The sequence below is a fragment of the Desmodus rotundus genome, chromosome 7 (genome assembly GCF_022682495.2).
Source record: "Desmodus rotundus isolate HL8 chromosome 7, HLdesRot8A.1, whole genome shotgun sequence".
NCBI classification, from domain to species: Eukaryota; Metazoa; Chordata; class Mammalia; order Chiroptera; family Phyllostomidae; genus Desmodus; species Desmodus rotundus.
This window is the reverse complement of record NC_071393.1, coordinates 65,421,640-65,442,415: the sequence shown is the minus strand read 5'-3', so window position 1 is coordinate 65,442,415 and position 20,776 is coordinate 65,421,640.

Sequence of the window (20,776 nt, the reverse complement as noted above, 5' to 3'; positions counted from 1 at the left end):
AACCCTAAATATTCCACTAAAAATCTATTAGGAGTATAAATGAATTCAGTAATATAGCAGGACACAAAATTAATATTAAGAAATTGGTTGCATTTTTATACACTAAACACAAGCAATCTGAAAGAGAAATCAATTATGTTTACAACTGCATTAAAAATATAAATAAGGGAGAACCAAGATGGCGATGTAGGTGGACACACTACGCCTCCTCGCACAACCAGAACTGACGGAAAATCAAACGGCAAGGAAGTCCAACACCAAGTAAATAAAAAATAAACATTCATCCAGAGCGGTAGGAGGGGCGGAGACAGGCAGCCTGGGCGAAGAGGACTCGCGTGGCCGTAGCGGGACAGACACCGGTGGAGCGTGGGATGAACGGGGCAGGCAGTCTGACCACTAGCAGACCCTGCGGCACCACATTCGCGCAGATAAACCGAGAGAGCCAGACTCAGAGTGGAAGAGAACGGGGCAGGCAGAACAGCGGGTAGCACCCGGCGGCCCCACACTCGCGCTCAGATAAACCCAGATGAAGGGAGGAGAGCGAAGCAGTCCCCCTAACCCAGAGCTCCAGCGAGGGGAAATAAAGCCTCAAACCTCTGATTGAAAATACCCGTGGGGGTTGGGGCGACAGCAGGAGAGATTCCCAGCCTCACAGGAGAGGTCATTGGAGAGATCCATAGGGGCCTAGAGTGTGCACAAGCCCACCTACTCGGGAACCAGCACCGGAGGGGCCCAATTTGATTGTGGGTAGCGGAGGGAGTGGCTGAAACCCCCGCGGAGAGTGGAGCAGGCGCCATTGCTCCCTCTCAGCCCCTCCCCCATGTATAGCGTCACAGCACAGCAACCAGCGTTACTCAGCCCCGGTGAACACCTAAGGCTCCGCCCCTTTAAGTAACAGCCGCTCCAAGACCAAAAAAAAAAAAAAAAAAAAAAAAAAGTCCCAAATGAAAGACACTTCAAAGCTCCAGAAAAATACAACTAAGCGAGGAAGAGATAGCCAACCTATCAGATGCACAGTTCAAAACACGAGTTATCAAGATGCTCACAAAATTGGTTGAATCTGATGGAAAACCAGATGAAACAATTAAGCCTATGCTAAGAGAAACAAAGGAAAATGTACAGGGAACCAATAGTGATGCAAAGGAACCTGGGACTCAAATCAACAGTGTGGACCAGAAGGAAGACAGAAGCATCCAACCAGAAAAGAATGAAGAAACAAGAATTCAGAAAAATGAGGAGAGGCTTAGGAACCTCCAGGACATCTTGAAACGTTCCAACATCCGAATTATAGGGGTGCCAGAAGGAAAAGAGGAAGAACAAAAAATTGAAAACTTATTTGAACAAATAATGAAGGAGAACTTCCCCGGTCTGGCAAAGGAAATAGACTTCCAGGAAGTCCAGGAAGCTCAGAGAGTCCCAAAGAAGTGTCACCCAAGGAGGAACACACCAAGGCACATCATAATTACATTAGCCAAGATGAAACAGAAGGAGAGAATCTTAGAAGCAGCAAGAGAAAAGGAGACAGTTACCTACAAAGGACTTCCCATAAGACTGTCAGCTGATTTCTCCAAAGAGACCTTACAGGCAAGAAGGGGCTGGCAAGAAGTATTTGAAGTCATGAAAGGCAAGGACCTACATCCAAGATTACTGTATCCAGCAAAGCTATCATTTAGAATGGAAGGGCAGATAAAGTGCTTCTCAGATAAGGTCAAGTTAAAGGAGTTCGTCATCACCAAGCCATTATTATATGAAATGTTAAAGGGAGTTACCTAAGAAAAAGAAGATCAAAAATATGAACAGTAAAAATGACAGCAAACTCACAGTTATTAACAACCACACCTAAAACCAAAACAAAAGAAAACTAAGCAAACAACTAGAACAGAAACAGAACCACAGAAATGGAGATCACATGGAGGGTTATCAATAGGGGAGTTGGAGGGGTAGAGAAGGGGGAAAGGTACAGAGAATAAATAGCATAAATGATAGGTGGAAAATAGACAGAGGGAGGGTAAGAATAGTGTAGGAAATGTAGAATCCAAAAAACTTATAAGTATGACCCATGGACATGAACTATAGGGGGGGAATGTGGGAGGGAGAGGGTGGGCAGGATGGAGTTGAGTGAAGGGGTGGAAATGGGACAACTGTAATAGCACAGTCAATAAATATATCCAAAAAAAAAGAGAGCTAACAACAGCAGAAGATGAAGGACAGAGTGGAAGTCACCCTAACTTAACCCAAGACCTATCTGGAAATACAACTAAATAGTGAAGAAATTACTAAGAACAAACAACTGAACAAGAGCAAGAGAAAAACCTCAAACCCTGTACATACAGTGGAATGAGCTCCAACACAACCTGCCCACACCAGCACAACAGAAAAGAAGAGGTGGGGGACAGACTGAAACTCAGATAACCAGCTGGTGGGAAAGACCCACCAATGAAAGTCTCAACAAGAGCCAAAATCCAAAGACATACACGGAGCCAACATGAACCACAGCACAAGATCAATAAGATTGGGAGATCAAGTAGACTGTACCACTGAATCTCACAGGTATTCTACCACAGAAGTTCACACCATAAACCCAGGGGGACAGAACAGAGAAATGTAAGAAGCAGAGGCTAACAGGAAGAGTCTCACAAACAATGGGAAGACAAGGAAACAATCCCCAAATGAAAGGAAAGGAGGAAGTCTCAGAAACAATGCTAAATGGAAAAGAGGCAAGTCAACTATCAGATAGTGAATTCAAAGAATTGGTTATAAGGAAGCTTAATGAGCTCACACAGAATTACCGAAAACTACACGGAAACTACAATGAACTCACTGCAAACTATGTCAAAATGAAAAAGGAAATAGAAAGTATCAACAAGGGCCAAGAGGAAATGAAGAATACAATTTCTGAACTGAAGAACACAGTAGAAGGAATCAAAATCAAACTTGATGAAGCAGAGGATAGGATCAGCAAGCTGGAAGACAAGGTAGAAAAAAACACTCTAATGAGCACGAAAAAAGAGGCTCAGAAAGAATGAAGAGGGGTTAAGGAAAACGCAGGACAACAAGAAACAAAGTAATATCCATATAATAGGGATACCAGAAGGAGGAGAAGAAGAGCAAGGGATAGAATACCTGTTTGAAAAAGTAATGATGGAAAACTTCCCTAATTAGATGAGAGAAAAAGTCACCCAAATCCAGGAATCACAGAGAGTCCCAAGCAAGAGGAACCCAAAGAGGCCCACTGCAAGAGACATCATAATTAAAATGGCAAAATTCCAAGACAAAGAAAGAATCTTAAAGGCAGCAAGGAAGAAACAGGAAGTAACATAAAAGGAGCCCCAATAAGGTTAGCAGCTGACTTCTCAGTGAAATGCTCCAAGCCAGAAGAGAATGGCAAGAAATATTCCAAGTAATGAGAACCAGAGGCTTGTGACCAAGGCTACTTTACCCAGCAAGGCTCTCAATCAAGAGAAAAGGACAAATAAAGAGCTCCCTAGACAAAAGAAGTCTAAAAGAATACACCTCGACCAAACCAGCTCTGCAAGAGATGCTAAAGCGACTGCTTTCAGGAAAGGAAGGAAAAGAGAAAGAGAGACGAACAGAGGTATGAAAAAAATGGCAATGAATAACTTCCTATCAATAATAACCTTAAACGTAAATGGATTAAATGCTCCAGTCAAGATTTGAACCAAGATGGCGGCATAGGTAGACACAATGCGCCTCCTCGCACAACCAGAACTGACAGAAAATTGAATGGCAAGAAGTCCGACACCAAGGAAATAAAAAATAAACATTCCTCCAGACTGGTAGCAGGGGCAGAGATGGGCAGCCAGGGCGGAGAGGACTCGCCATTCCGTGGCAGGACCAAGACTGGTGGAGTGTGGGACGAACTGGGCAGGCAGTCTGACCATTAACAGACCCTGTGGCCGCACATTCGCTCACAGATAAACTGGGACGACGGTGCAGAGTGAGGCAGACCACGTTGTAACCCAGGGCTCCAGCGCGGGGAAATAATACATCAAACCTCTGATTGAAAACGCTCATGGAGGTTGGAGTGACAGCAGGAGAGACTCCCAGCCTCACAGGAGAGGTCATTGGAGAGACCCACAAGGGCCTAGAGTGTGCACAAGCCCACCCACTCGGGAACCAGCACGAGAGGGGCCCAGTTTGATTGTGGGTAGCAGAGGGACTGACTCAAATCCGGTGGAGAGTGGAGCGGGCACCATTGCTCCCTCTCGGCCCCTCCCCCACGTCCAGTGTCAGAGCGCAGTGACCAGCATTACCCTGCCCCTGGTGAGCACCTAAGGCTCCGCCCCTTTAAGTAACAGACGCACCAAGACAAAAAAAAATGGCCCAAATGAAACAAGAGTTCAAAGCTCCAGAGAAAATACAACTAAGCGAGGAAGAGATAGCCAACCTATCGGATGCACAGTTCAAAACACTGGTTATCAAGACGCTCACAGAATTGGTTGAATTTGGTCGAAAACCAGATGAAAAAATGAAGCCTATGCTAAGAGAAACAAAGGAAAATGTACAGGGAACCAACAGTGACGTGAAGGAACCTGGGACTCAAATCAATGGCGTGAACCAGAAGGAGAAAGAAACATCCAACCAGAAAAGAATGAAGAAACAAGAATTCGGAAAACTGAGGAGAGGCTTAGGAACCTCCAGGACATCTTGAAACGTTCCAACATCCGAATTATACGGGTGCCAGAAGGAGAAGAGGAAGAACAAAAAATTGAAAACTTATTTGAACAAATAATGAAGAAGAACTTCCCTCATCTGGCAAAGGAAATAGACTTCCAGGAAGTCCAGGAAGCTCAGAGAGTCCCAAAGAAGCTGGACCCAAGGAGGAACACACCAAGGCACATCATAATTACATTACCTAAGATGAAACAGAAGGAGAGAATCTTAGAAGCAGCAAGAGAAAAGGAGACAGTTACCTACAAAGGACTTCCCATAAGACTGTCAGCTGATTTCCTCAAAGAGACCTTACAGGCAAGAAGGGGCTGGCAAGAAGTATCTCAAGTCATGAAAGGCAAGGACCTACATCCAAGAAAGCTATCTGTATCCAGCAAAGCTATAATTAAAATGGAAGGGAAGATGAAGTGCTTCTCAGATAAGGACAACTTAAAGAAGTTCATCATCACCAAGCCCTTATTATATGAAATGTTAAAGGGACTTACCAAAGAAAAAGAAGATCAAAAATAGGAACAGTAAAAATGACAGCAAACTCACAGTTATTAATGACCACACCTAAAACCAAAACAAGAGCAAACTAGGCAAACAACTAGAACAGGAACAGAGCCACAGAGATGGAGATCACATGGAGGGTTGTCAATAGGGGAGTGGGAGGGGGAGAGAGGGGGGAAAGGTACAGAGAATAAATAGCACAGATGATAGGTGGAAAACAGACAGGAGGAGTGTAAGAATAGTGTAAGAAATGTAGAAGCCAAAGAACTTATAAGTATGACCCATGGACATGAACTATAGGGGGGGAATGTGGGAGGGAGGGGGCGGGCAGGATGGAGTGGAGTGAAGGGGTGGAAATGGGACAACTGTAATAGCATAATCAATAAATATATCAAAAAAAACTATGAACAATAAAATGACAACAAACTCATAACTATCAACAACTGAACCTAAAAAACAGAAACTAAGCAAACAACTAGAACAGGAACAGAGTCATAGAAATGAAGATCATGTGGAGCATTATAAAAGGGCATGGGGGGACAATGGGGGTGAAGAAAGTACAGGGAATAAGAAGCATAATTGGTAGGCATAAAATAGGGGAAGGTTAAGAATAGTATAGGAAATAGGGAAGCCAAAGAACTTATATGTATGACCCATGGACATGAACTAAGCAGGGGTGGGGGGAATGCTGGAGGGTGGAGGACTGCAGGTGGAGGTGGATAAAGGGGAGAAAAAATTGGGACAACTGTAATAGCGTAATCAATAAAATATATATTTTAAATAAACCAGATATTTCCCATACTTAAAAACACACATTTTATAGATACACACATATTTATATGAGTTGATATTCTTCACCATAGCTGTCTTTCAATCTTTTAAGGGTGTGAGATATGAGAGAGCAGATTTATTCTTTGTAAGTTTAGAGGACCGGAGAGTTCAAATCACAGGAAAGAAGCTCCCACTTCTGGAAATGAGGTAGTCTTGGTTTCCCTGGAACCATTTCTCATGATCTGTTCTTTAGGGTCAGTTTCTGCTTGTATTATTCTCTGAGAAAACACAGGAAATATTTAGGCATACCTAGATTTATTCTTACATAGGTGATCAAAAAATCAATAAATTCAGCAGTTGAAAACTTTTTATTCTGAGCAGTAGTTTGATAAGGGTAGAATTGAACTAATAGCTTTGGTAAGTATTGCAATTATAACAATTTAATCTTCCCATTGTATAGGAATGATTTATCCTTTCCTTTGTTTGTGTTCTTTTCACATTTCTCTTTTCAATATCCTTCAATTTTGAGAACACAGGTACTTCACCTCTTTGTTTATTCCAATCACAGGCATTTACTTCTTTTCTGTGCAATTGTAAATGGGATTATTCTCTTTACTTCTTCTTTCATGGGTTATTAGTGCTATGAATGTGACAAATTTCTATACATTTTAGATACACACATATCTAAAGGATTCTTACCCGTCATTGGCTAACTGGCCAAGCTCAGGGCCAAGCAGGGTTAAGTGGGCAGGGGTGGCACACCTGCCAGGGAGATAAGCTTTGTCTCCTTAGTGGCTTATGGTCCCAACTCTGACTCAGCCTTAACCATGGGGTCATGGGGGGTTACAGCCTCTGAAACCAGGCAGGGCGGTTCCCAACAACTACACAAATGGTATCTCATCAAAATAAAAATTTCTCCACAGCTTAAGAAAAGAGCATTAGAAGGAAAAAGAACCAACAACATGAGAAAACATATTACCAATGATATCTCAGACAAGGGTTTGATCTCCAAAATATAAAAAGAACTTACATAACTGAATGACAGGAAGACATACAACCCAATTAAAAAATGGGCAAAGGACATGAAGAGACACTTCTCATGGAGGACACAGAGGGCCCCGAGACATATGAAAAAATGCTTAGCATCCCTAGCCTTCAGAGAGATGCAACTACCACTCTGATGCAAATATACAGTTGCAAATTAAAACCACAATGACATAACACTTCACACTGGTGAGAATGGCCATCATAACAAAGCAACAAACAACAGTGTTGAAGAGGATGTGTAGAAAAGGAAACCCTAGAGCACTATGGTGGGAATGTATACTGGTACGGCCACTGAGGAAAACAGGATGGAATTTCCTCAGAAGAATAAAAATGGAACTGCCTTTTTTGACCTGTCAGTTCCACTGCTGGGATTATATCCTAAGAACTTTGAAACATCAATTCAAGAAAATATATGCACCCCAAAATTCATTGCAGCACAATTCATAATAGCCAAGTGCTGGAAGCAACCCAAGTGCCCATCAGTAAATGAATGGATCAAAAAACAATGGTGAATTTACATGATGGAATACTATACAGAAGAAAGATAGAAGGGGGTTGTAACCTTTGTGACAGCATGGATGGTACTGGAGAACATAATGCTACGTGAAATAAGCCAGGCAGTGAAAAACAAATACCATATGATCTCACCTATAAGTGGAACCTAATCAATGAAACATACAAGGAAGCAAAATATAACCAGAGACATTGAAATTATGAACAAACTGACAGTAACCAGAGGGGAGGTGGGAGGGGATATTGGGGGGAAAAAGGGAAAAGGGTTTTCAGGAACATCTATAAAGGACACATGAAGAAAAGGATAAGGGGGTAGGATTGAGGGTGGGAAGTAAGGTTGGCTCCTCTGAGGGGAATGGTGGGGGGGGGAAATGGAGACAACTGTACTTGAACAACAATAAGAAAAGAGAAAAAAAGAAATTCTGTATAGAATCTCATGTCATCTACAAATACTCATAGTTATCTTTCTTTTTTATTTAGATGCAGGTCATTTATTTTTTGACTGCTCTGTCTAAATATTCCATTATTATTTTTAATAATAGTAATGAGATAGACATTCTTAACATGTTTTTGATCTTTAAAATATTTTCTTTTTTTGATTTAAAAATTTTTTTTATTGTTATTCAATTACAGTTGTGTGCCTTTTCTCCCCACCCCTCCACCCCACCCCAGCTGAACCCCCCTCCCTCCCCCACTTCCACCCTCCCCTTGATTTTGTCCATGTGTCCTTTATAGTAGTTCCTGTAATCCCCTCTCCTCACTGTCCCCTCCCCACTCCCCCCTGTCCATTGTTAGATTGTTCTTAACTTCAATGTCTCTGGTTATATTTTATTTCCTTTTTTCTTCTACTTATTATGTGCCAGTTAAAGGTGAGATCGTATGGTATTTGTCCCTCACTGTCTGGCTTATTTCACTTAACATAATGCTCTCCAGTTCCATCCATGCTGTTGCAAAGGGTATAAGCTCCTTCTTTCTCTCTGCTGCATAGAATTCCATTGTGTAAATATACCATAGCTTTTGGATCCACTCGTTTGCTGATGGGCACTTAGGTTGCTTCCAGTACTTGGCTATTGTAAATTGTGCTGCTATGAACATTGGGGTGCATAGGTTCTTTTGGATTGGTGTTTCAGGGTTCATGGGGTATAATCCCAGCAGCAGAATTGCTGGGTCAAAGGGCAGTTCCATTTTTAGTTATCTGAGGAAATTCCATACTGTTTTCCACAGTGGCCTCACCAGTCTGCATTCCCACCAACAGTGCACTAGGGTTCCCTTTTCTCCGCATCCTCTCCAACATTTGTTTGTGGATTTGTTTATGTTGGCCACTCTGACTGGTGTGAGATGGTACCTCACTGTGGTTTTAATTTGCATCTCTCTGATGGCTAGTGATGCTGAGCATCTTTTCATATGTCTCTGGGCCCTCTGTATGTCTTCCTTGGACAAGTGTCTGTTCAAGTCCTTTGCCCATTTTTTAATTGGGTTGTTTGTCTTCTTGGAGTGCAGTCGTGTGAGTTCTTTATATATTTTGAAGATCAGGCCCTTGTCTGAGGTATCATTGGTAAATATGTTTTCCCATACTGTTGGTTCTCTTTGTAATTTGGTGCTGTTTTCTTTAGCCTTGCAGAAGCTTTTTATTTTGATGAGGTCCCATTTGTTTATTCTTTCCTTTATGTCCCTTGCTTTAGGGGACATGTCTGGGAGGATGTTGCTGCATGGAATGCCTGAGATTTTCCTGCCAATGTTTTCCTCTAGGACTTTTATGGTGTTACGACTTATGTTTAAGTCTTTTATCCATCTTGAGTTTATTTTCTACAGGGTTTTCAAATTTATCATTTCAAAGAAGGAGCCATTGGTTTTATTAGTCTTTTCTATTATTTTTCTACTTTATTTGTTATGGCCATGATCTTTGCTTTATATTATTTCAACCTACTTTTTGTTTTGTTACTTCACTTCTTATGTATTTAAAAATAAATTCAAATGATTTTATTGAAATTTTCCTGCTGTTTCCGTAGAGTTGTGTCATTATAATATTTCCTCTTATAATGGCTTTTGTTAAATGCCAGTTTTCTAAGACTCTGCATTTTTATTTCATTCAATATACTTGTTTTTCTGTTTTCATTTTTTATTTATTGGGTGTTTGGTAGCCTGATGTGTAACCTCCAAAAATTTGTATGTTTTTTTCCTTTATTTATTTTCTGGTATCATACCATTGTGGTCAGAAAATCTGGTTAATGAAACTTCAGTTAAACTTTAATAGGAATTGTTTTTTCTCCTAGTACAAGAGCTATCTTGGGAAAATTTGCATGTGTACTAGAGAAGTATGTGTACCCTGCAGTTTTAAGTGCAAAGCTGTATAAATATCTGTGAAGTATACCTGGTCTAATATTGCAATTGAGTCTATTTTTATTTTTTAACTTATCAAAACACAGTGTTTTTAAATAACATTATTTTTGCTTAATCATTTCAGACTACATTTGATGTTTAAAAGGACCCTTTGAGATAAATGATTTTTTCATCTCAACATTACAAATAGGAAAGTAAATGTTATTATATCTACTTCAAATAACACATATCCTTGTTATTTCCAGGTTTTCAACCTGAAATAATGTATTTCCCCAGCCATCCCTCTGAGTACAGAAGGGACATTAAAAAATATTGAGAAAGCTGGAAAAGAGAAGGGGCTCTCAGCAGGGGGCTCTCACTATTGTATGTACAATGGCATTTGTGGTTCTGAACTTCACAGTCTATCTTGATGTTCTCTGTAAGCACAGGGTGAAGATGGTCCAGTTGATGGTGAAAATGCATAATGAAAACAGCATCAGTTAAAGGAAATAAAGGGTGTACTAGTGAAAAGTACTTTTGATACATTGCAAATGCCACATCCTCAACTTAGAGCATCTCAAAACCCACATCACATATAAATATTTTGAAAGCTAATCCCCAACATCCACAGTGTATGCATTCACACCTGGGTTCTTATGTGCAATAGGTAGTAGGCTGTACAGGAGTGTCTTAGTTGGGCTAAGATTTTCTACTGAAAAAATTTTGTAGGAGAACTCTCTACTATAGAAGCATATTCTCCTTTAATGATCACATATTCCTATGCTAATGTTCAATCATTTATTGAAGGAAAATAATTTCAGTAGCTTTTCCCCTATCACACATTCCACGGAACTGATATTTCAGAAAGATAGTTGAACAGAATGCTAAAAACAGTATGAACTATCTGGACATCACCCAATTCGTCTTCTACTGAAATGAATACCTGATAAAGTGTTCAACAGTGTAGATGGCTTTCGCTGAAACATCACTTCGCATGAAATATTTTCATTCCCAAGTGCATCAGAGGAGTGCAAACCTTCACTACTGTATCATCAGAGTGGAATGCACTTGGAGCACCTAAAGTGTACTTTTTTAAAAATTGTGCTTGATAAACACTAATTTTACTATTTTTTATTGAGGGTACAAAAATGAATGCAAAAATTTAGAGTATTTTTGACCCTAACAAAAATATATAATACACACATAAAACTTTCAGCTCTCTGCTCCAATGGTATGTCTACTATGTCAAGCAACACAGAATTTGTGGAAACGTGTACTTTTAAGTTCACATTCACATAGACATTCACAAACCCTTAGAGTCCAAGTTATATAGTACACTATACATGATTTCTTACTTAGGCTACGTTTTTCTCCTAGAAAGAAAACATTGGAGAAAACTGTGCTATAGATGCTCACACTATTTCAAAGATGATAGTCCTATGCGTGGGTTCACTCATTTGATGACAGAAAACTGATTCAGTAGCTCTTTTGCTATCAAAATTACCATGAAAGTTGTATTTTAGAAAAATACTTCCACAGAAGTGCTAAAAAACAGTATGTATTATTAGAGACACTATTGATTTCAACCTTTTCTCAAATGAGTACATTGAGTTTGCTAAAAACCTGCCTTGTTCAAAAAATGTTCATTCCTGAGTGATTTGGAAGGGTTCAAACAATTCTTTATTGTTCTAACAGAGAAGTGAACTTGGTTACAGAGGGTGGACTGTGAGCTTCATATTCATTTTGACATTCACAAAACTGTTTTGTACAAGTCAGGTACTACACAGTACATGCATGTTGTAGCTTTCCTATGCTTTTATACAGGAAAGAATACTTTGGATGAAATTGTACTGCAGAAGCTTATTCTACTTTAAAGATGTCATAGTCTTATGTATCTCTTCACTCATTTGATGGCAGTTAAGTGATTCAGTAGCTCTTTTGTTATCAAAATTATCATGAAAGTGGTATTTCGGAAAGATACTTCAACAAAAATGCTAAAAACAGTATATTTTCTAGGGACACATTTCATTTCAGCTTCTACAGAAATGTGGAAATTGACCCAGCATTTGCTAAATACTGCTTCGTACAAACATTCTCAAATCTGAGTGATTTAGAGCGGTTCAAACAATTCATTACTGTTTCATCAGAGTGAAATGCCCTCGGAGCACAGAGAGTAGACTCTTAGGTTCATATTCATTTTCACATTCACAAATTGTCCAAATCAGGTAGTATGCTGTACATGCATGTCTGAGCTTGACTATGCTTTTCTACAGAAAAGAATACTTTGGAGGAAACTGTGGTATAGAAGCTTACTATATCTCATAGACGTCATAGGCTTTTGCATGTATTCACTCATTTGCTGACAGAAAAGTGATTCAGCAGCTCTTTCGCTATTGAACTTGCCTCAAAAGTGACATTTCAGAAAAGTACTTCAACAGAAGTTTCTAAAAAGAGTACGTATTACCAGCCATATTAATCATTTCAACTTCTACTTTAATGAGCATTATAAACACTGCAGAGGGAGTCTCCTAAAAACCCGCTTCATACAAAACAGTATCATTTTTTTCCCCAGTGATCCAGAAGTGTGCAACTTACCATTTTATCTGAGAGAAATGCACTCAGTGACAGCAAGTGGACCTTTAGCTTCATTCACATTTTGCAATTCACAAAATTGTTTTGTCTAAATCAGGTAGTAGGTTGTACACGCTTGTCTTAGTTGGGGTACTTTTCTGCAAGAACAAATACATAGGAGAAAACTACTATGGAAGCTTATTCTCCTTCAAAGATTGCATAGTTCTATGCTAGCGTGTACTCATTTGCTGATAGAAATTGATTTCAGTAGCTCTTAACAATCACACTTAGGGTACATTTTTCTCCTAGAAAGAGCACTTTGGAGAAAACAGTGATATAGAAGCCCTTATGTAGTCCATAGACCCTTGCACGTGTTCACTCATTTGGTTATCGAAAAGTAATTCAGTAGCTCTTTCACTATCAAACTTACCATGAAGGTGATATTTCAGACAAATACTTCAAAAGAAGTGTTAAATACACTATGTGTGACTGGAGAAACCTTTCATTTCAACTTCAGTAGTAGATGAAATAAAGGATGTCTCAGATAGTACATACTCTTTTCAGCTTTCTGTTGAAGTACCTTTCTGAATATTAATTCCGTGGAATGTGTACTAGTGAAAGAGCTCCTGAAATTATTTTCCATCACGAAATGAGTGAATGCTAGCACAGGACTATGTGATCTGAGAAGGGGAATAACCTTCTATAGTAGAGTTTTGTCCTATGTATTTTTTCAAGCAGAAAAGTGTAGCCCAATGAAGTGTAGCCCATACATGTACAGCCTACTGCCTGATTTGGAGAAAACATTTTTGTATATTTCTCTTTGATAAAATAGTAATGAATTGTTTGAACCTTTCCAAATCACTCGCAAATGAGACTTTTTCGTACAAATCGGGTATTGAACAAACGCTTTCTGCAGTGTTTATAACTTCAGGTCAAGGGAGTCACTTCAGTAAAAGATGAAATGAATGATGTCTTTGATAATACGTACTGGTTTTAGAAATTCTGTTGAAGTACCTTTCTGAAATACCACTTTTCTGGTAAGTTTGATAGTGGAAGAGCAACTGAATCAGTTTTCTATCCTCATTAGTGAACGGATGCATAAGACTGTGGCATCTTTGAAGTAAAATAGGCTTCTTCAGCACAGTTTCGTCCAAAGTATTCTTTCCTGTATAAATGCATAAGGAAGGTAAGACATGCTTGTACTCTGTAATACCTGACTTGGACAAAAGAGTTTTGTGAATGTCAAAGTGAATATGAAGTAACAGTCCACTCTCTGTCATCAGGTGGATGTCACTCTGTTAGAACAGTAAATAATTGTTTGAATCCATCCAAATCACTCGGGAATGAGCATGTTTCCTACGAAACAGGTATAAATCAAACTCTGCAGTGTTTACAATACTAGGTTAATGTACTTATTTCCGTAGAAGTTGAAATGAATGATGTCTTTGATAATACGTACTGTTTTTAGCATTTCCGTTGAAGTGTTTTTCTGAAACATGATCACATCCATGGTAAATTTGATAGTGAAAGTGCTACTGAAGTTTATTTTCTATCAGCAATTGAGTGAACACACGCATAGGACTATGTGATCTTTGAAGGAGAATAAGCTTCGTTACTAGAGTTTTCTGTAATGTCTTCTTTCAAGCAGAAAAGCCTAGGTAAGACATGCATGTACAGTTTAGTACCTGACTTGGACTCTACAGATTTCTGAATGTGTAAGTTAATAAGAACCTAACAGTACACTTTCTGTGTTCCAAGATCATTGCCCTGTGGTAATACAGTAGTAAAGTGCTTGTACTCCTCCAAATCACTTGGGGATGAAAATATTTCAGATGAAGTGGGTTGTGGAAAAAAATCTATAGTGTTTAAAGCTTCGTCAATTTTTACAATTTCAGAAGACGAAATGAGTGGTGTCTCAGATAATACATAGACTTTTCAGTATTCTGATGGAGTATCTTTCTGAAACATCACATCCGTGATAAGTTTCATAAGGAAAAAGCTACTAAAATCACTTTTCTATCAGTAAATGAATGAAACAAGACATAGGACTATGTCATCTTTGAAGAAAAATAAACTTTTATACTACAGTTTTTCCAATGTATTCTTTCCAGCAGAAAAACATAGCCCAAATAAGGAATGTGTGTACAGCCTACTACCTGACTTGGGCAAAAAAGGTTGGTGAATGTCAAAAAGAAGATGAACCTCACAGTCCACTTTCTGTGCACTAATGGCATTTCATTCTGGTAAAACTGTTATGAATAGTATGAACGCCTCCAAATCACTTGGGAATGGGACTATTTTGAACAAATGGGTTTTAAGTGTCGGGAGGCTTTAACGCAGCCCCCCCACCCCCCACCCCGGTCCAACACGGATGAAGAAAAAGACTACCAAGACATGATCTGCTTGGGGAGGAAAGGTGGCCGCTTCTCTCAAAGGGGAAGGGCCCAGAGCCTCTCTCTCCAGGGGCTTTTATTAGGTTCATTCGCATAGGAATACAGATAAAGCTCATCAATCATTGTCAGCCAGTAAGGGTTAAACAATACATGATTTACAGAGAACTTTGAGAGCTTATTCTGAGTTACAGCCAATTAGTTAGAGGGCCATAAAACTTTAGGCACCAGACTCATCTCAGGTCTGGACCCTTATCTTTTAAGCTGAGGGTACAAATTAGGTAGGCTTCACAGGAATGTATGTATTTTTCTTAGGCCTGATTCCCCAGGGAATCCGCCCCTCCCAGCACAGGACTGCACTGCCCTCTGTCATTGTTCCAGGCTTAAGTCAGGCAAGGGAAGTAAGGCAGCCAAGAGATTAGGAGACTTCTTGCAGACAGAATGAGGACTCAGGCTATTTCAAAGCCGAGGGGCGAGGGTCCATCACCCCCTTTTCCACAGCCCCCCGAATCCTTCCCTGCGGGCCTCTTCCGTGACCATGCCTGTCTTAGGTTGATCCTCCCTTGAGGATTCTTACCCGTCATTGGCTAACTGGCCAAGCTCAGGGCCAAGCAGGGTGAAGTGGGCAGGGGTGGCACACCTTCCAGGGAGATAAGCTTTGTCTCCTTAGTGGCTTATTGTCCCAACTCTGACTCAGCCTTAACCATGGGGTCATAGGGGGTTACAGCCTCTGAAACCAGGCAGGGCGGTTCCCAACATCTCCCCCTTTTTTGTTTGTGAAATCAGTTGTAGTGGTTAAGCCTGTGAAACCTACCATTTGCTGTTTCCGAATGCGATCTCGAGAAAACACCCTCCAAATACATTGTAAGGCACAAATAAGGATTAAGACAAGGATGCACACAAGGGCTGCCATGACCCAAACTTGTAAATTCAGTCCATCAAACCAGTTCTTAGGGTTCAGCCACTGTAGATGGTCGTGGAGGATCTGGAACACTTTCTGTTCAGTTAAGCATTTGATGTCACCGAGTTGCTGGTGGAGCTCAAGCTGGAGCTGATCAATTTGTCCTTTGAGACTGGTAGAGAACGCGCCCTGCAGGCGATGACGAATATCTGCCCAGGAATGCTGACTGGAATTCCACCTTAATGGAGTAACACAGAGTTTAGAAAAACCAGGATCACAAGTAAGTTGTTGCCTTAGTGCAAGAGCATCTTGCCGCTCTCCAAGCCAGACAATAGCAGATTCTGTGGCAGAGAGTCGAGTAAGAATTTCCTGATCAATCTGGCTCTGTTGGATCATTTGCTGAGTAACATTAGTGAGAAGAACATCAACCACATGTGCGGTTTGAATGGATTCAGTAAGGGCTACAGATGCAGTAGTCGCAGCTCCAAGGATTACAATAGCAGAAACTATGGAGGCAATGAGCATGCCTATAAACCGGTGGGTCCTGACACGGGCAAGGGCCTTATTGAGAGCACTTATTCCTCCTGGCTCAGCCCACTCCTGAGTAAGATTAACAGGAACCCAGGCCTGAGCCTGTTGACGAATGACAAATATGGTGGTAAAATTTAATTAAGTGACATTCGCACAGGTTAAGCAGCTACTATGTAAAGTGCTGGGGGTAGTAATAAAAGTATATACAGTAGCAGTCTCATTATACATAAGTTGAGGTGTACCAGGGACGGCTACAAACAGATAAGGATGAGAAGTACATACAGTAACCCAAGTACGATTAATATTTCAAATGTTAAAGTAACCAAAGGCATAATCTCCCCTTTGGATGAGCTGAAATTTTCCTGTCTGACGGTCAATAAAGGGGAGCCCCATCTTCCAAGTAGAAGTATGCCATGGGCTGGTATGAGTGAGATTTTTTATCCTGAGAATAGGGGCTCCTGCTCCTCCACCATGCCAACTAAGTTTATTATATATTTGGAAGGGTGTTGGGTTCTCTGTTATCGAACCTGTTATGGCATATACCTTCCATTAGCACCCCAGTTTTCTGCTACTAAAGGGATGTTAGTAATATTGATTAATGATGGTGCTTGATCACGACACAACTTCCAAGTGACTAGTTTGGCTGATCCACCATCTATTTGACATAAAGGAAAATTGGGTGGTTTGGTACTTTTCCCTGGCCTTTCTCCTTTAAATCCTATTGCTCCAACTAAGGAAAGATTTACTGTAGGCAAAGACTGTTGAACAGTATAATTAGTCATTGCATAAGCATACCAATTAGACATAATAGGTAAACAGAGGGTATTGGTTAACACAGAAAAGCAAGCAGGTAAATGGTTAGAGACATATACAGTGCCTTCCGGAGTGAATAGCCAATGATGTTTTTCCTCTACTGGTCCATCTGGAGGGAGCCAGGTGCCTCCAGTCCACTCAGTATCATTACTAGACAAAGGAGGCTCAGGATTCCACCAAGTATGGAGCTTAAACATAGGTGGGTCTATAACATGGCTCCAATATATATGATTAGTTTCAGAGGCTAAGCCTAGCCCTCCGAGGCACGTGAGCAGGCCCAAGATTAGGGCCACCTTGGTGAGGTTAGAAGAACTAACTGACAAATAAGCTAAGACTCTTAATTGCTGGGCATACTGTTTTGCCCTTGTATTGAGAGTTTTTAGGTCACCCCAAATTACTCCCTGAGGTTGATCTGGGGAGTTGCTCCTCTGAGTCTGTGTCTTCTGGTGGCGACATTCTTCCACCTTGGTTCTCGGGGAATCTGTTCTGTCTGTCCCAGCTGTAAAATCCTGACGAACGGCCACATCTGTTGTTGGGGCAGGTCTGTTATGATATGGCTTCACTCTTTTTGCTGCCAGCTCTAAAGGTCCTTCTGGAGAGTAAACACAAGCATACCCTCTTCCCCAAGTTAATAGTTTAATTGCACCTTTCTATCTTCCTTCCCCTAACGGGTCTTTGTATAAGACCAAAGGGTGTGGGCCTGCAGGCCTGTTTTGCACAAAGTGTTTGTCTATGGGTGACTTTAGATTATCATCACAATTCAAAAAATTTTATGTACATATGGCTAGCATGGTTAAATTCCTGGAGGATATTTCCTGACTCCCCCTTTTTTCTTTGTTTAATAATGTTTTAAAAGTCTGGTGAGCTCTTTCAACAATTGCTTGGCCTGTAGATTTATAGGGGATACCTGTTTTATGCTGAATTCCCCATTTTTCTAAGAAAGCCTGAGTGGCTTATGCAATATATCCTGGGCCATTATCAGTCTTGATTTCTTGTGGATGGCCTAGGCTGTCTCTGCAAGCTGCAATGAGTTTGAGCAGTGAGTTAATTACCTTATTGTTCTCAGGACCAGGTAGTTTCTATGTCTAAAATTTTCTGTGTTTCAAAGACTTAGATGCTTATTATTCCTCTTATTTCCTTTCTATTTCTACTTCCTCTCTTTAGCTATTTACTCTAATGTAGTTTTTTTCCATGCTACACAAGAATGTGGTATCTATCTTTTTCCTTTATCCTTCTTACCCTCTTCCTTTATGATCCTACACTTTCCTTTACTTTCTTAATTCCTTCCTTACAGACTATCTATAACTCACTTGAACAGCATATATAATCCACATAATATTCTAAAATAAGCATAACAAGTCTTTTAAATTTTAAGTATGATTATATTACCAAATGTTTGACTTAAGGAGTATATTATGAATGAAGAAGGGGATAGTGAGTAATATCTGTTTGCCAAATTATTCGAGGTTGCAACCCTCTAGGGTTAATCCTAAGTGTAGGGGCACTTTTGCAAGCGCTTGACAATCTGGACATATTAGGCTAGTAGGTGTCCCCAGTGTGGGGAAGCAAAAGAGTCTGACAGATAATCGCCTGTTTACCCTAGTGAGCTACCTAGTGGAAGAAAGGTATTGGTTACTGAGAAGGCAAATCTCTCGCGGTCCCTTTCTGCTAGGGGAATGATAAAGAAACAGTCCCTTAACTTCTTCCTATTACTTTTCCTGTTTAGTCCTAGGGGCCTGATTCTCTGATTCTCGTCCTTCTGTGAAGGCTCCTTTTGACTTTAAGGCCGTAAACTTTGGCTTCCCCGAGCGCAATGGGAAGGCGGCTCTAAGTGGCTGCTGAAAAAATACCCTTAGTTTTAAAAGTGCCTCTCCTTTCTTAGTAAAAGTCCAAGGCGGGGCTTGACCCAAGACCCTAGGATTAAGGGTCTTATGCTTTACTGACTGAGCTAGCGAGGCCACCTGGGTGAAGACCCGGAACCCTAACCTCTAGACCCTGTGGGAAAGATGGTGGCAGCGGTGGTGGCCGCAGCGGGGATGGGGCGCTGCTGCGGTGGCAGTGGTGGCAGAGGCAGTGGCAGTGGTGGCGCGCTACAGCGGGAGACGCTACGGCGTCCTGCGAGCTACCGCTGGGGAGTGCTTCCCTGGCACAGCACAGCGCTGCGCGACTCAGCCTTGGCGCCAGCCAGCCCGATGGGGCTGAAGGGGGGTGGACGCGCTCGCTCTGTGGTGGTGCAGCACCGCCCCCCCCCCCCCCCCCAGGAAAACCGGGCTCGGAGCTGGGCCAGTGCGCGGGCGCCAGAGAAAAAAGCGGTTACGCGCTAAGGGCCTTATGTGACTTAACTAACCTTTTCCTCAGGGAGAATAGCCAGTTCTTCCCTAAGGAAATGATCAGTGTTTACAGGAACCGAGTTAAAAATTGGTGCTTATCTTCCGCGGAGAAGGGCTAGTTCTCCCCGGGAGATCGCACTCCTATATTTCATTTTTATATTAAAAGGTCACGGCTCTGGCATAAACAAGGAGGATTCTTAATATTTCTTTAGTACGTTATACCCCCTGTTGACTGAGGAGATCACGGCCCTAAATATTAAGGGGCATAGGTAAGACATATGGTTGAATTTAGAGCGGCATTCCTTTGCCTAATGCCTGCCTTTGCCACAGCACGGACAATCCCCGGGGAGAAGCTTGTCTTCTTTTTTAAGGTGGCCTAACAGTCCCTGGGCAGGTGACCAGCCATTCCACAATTGTAACATCTGGGATCTCCCTTAATTGCAGTAGCCAAGAGGGAAGCCTTAGAATCTTTGCCTAACCTGTTCCTAAATAACTAAGTCTAAAGATCCCTTACTAGGGAGACGTTCAGTAGCCTTAAAAAGCTGCTGAGTTAGCTTAAAACATTGCTCTTGTTCTTTAGAGAGCCCGTTCCCCATTGTTGAGGATTTTAAAAAACTTTTCAAGAAACTCCTTAACAATTAAAAGAACCTTTTTTTCTGAAACTCGCCCTGCCACAAGTGCGGCGGTTACAAAACCAATTTCGCTTTCAATCCATCTGCACCCTCGGACCCTGTTTCTTGCTCGGGAGGAGAGTGTAGTGGGTCGAAATGTGCTGTTGGTGGAACACAGTCAGGGCGGGTTACCCGATGTTTTGGGTACCCAAACCCCGCTTATGGGTCTCGGTTTCTCTTCCCAGCCGTCTAAATGAGCTGGGAGGGCTCGGAAGTGCTGGGTGACCAACCCTTATATCGCGCTTCCCCGGATGAGCCAAAAGTTAAATTACGTGAGATGGAATTCCCTATGAGGCCCCTGCATGTCTCAGGGATTCGACCCCAGACACCTCCGCGAGGCCCCCACTCACGTAGGGGCACCCGAGACCTCGAGCCGGAGGGAGGAAGTGCCTCTTTTCTTAGGCGCTCTGCAAGAAGCTGAGACGCTCATAAATACCTCACTACTAAAGCTAATAAAAGGGAAAGTCTTTGCTTTCTCCTCCCCAAGCCTAAACCTCAGCAAATGCTTGGGAGAGAGAAAGCAAGATTCCTATTCATGAAAGAGGGTGCAGGGGAGAGAAATGAGAAGAAAACCACTCAAGGGGCGGCCTGACAGAAACCTTTCCTCTGATCTGTAACACGCCTGGGGGCCTTACCATGTGGTGCCCCTGTCCCTGGGGGGGGATGAAAGCGCTAATTCCCGTCCTCTTAGGCATGCTGTCCATGGCGATGGTGGCTCGAAGCCTCTGGTCCGTG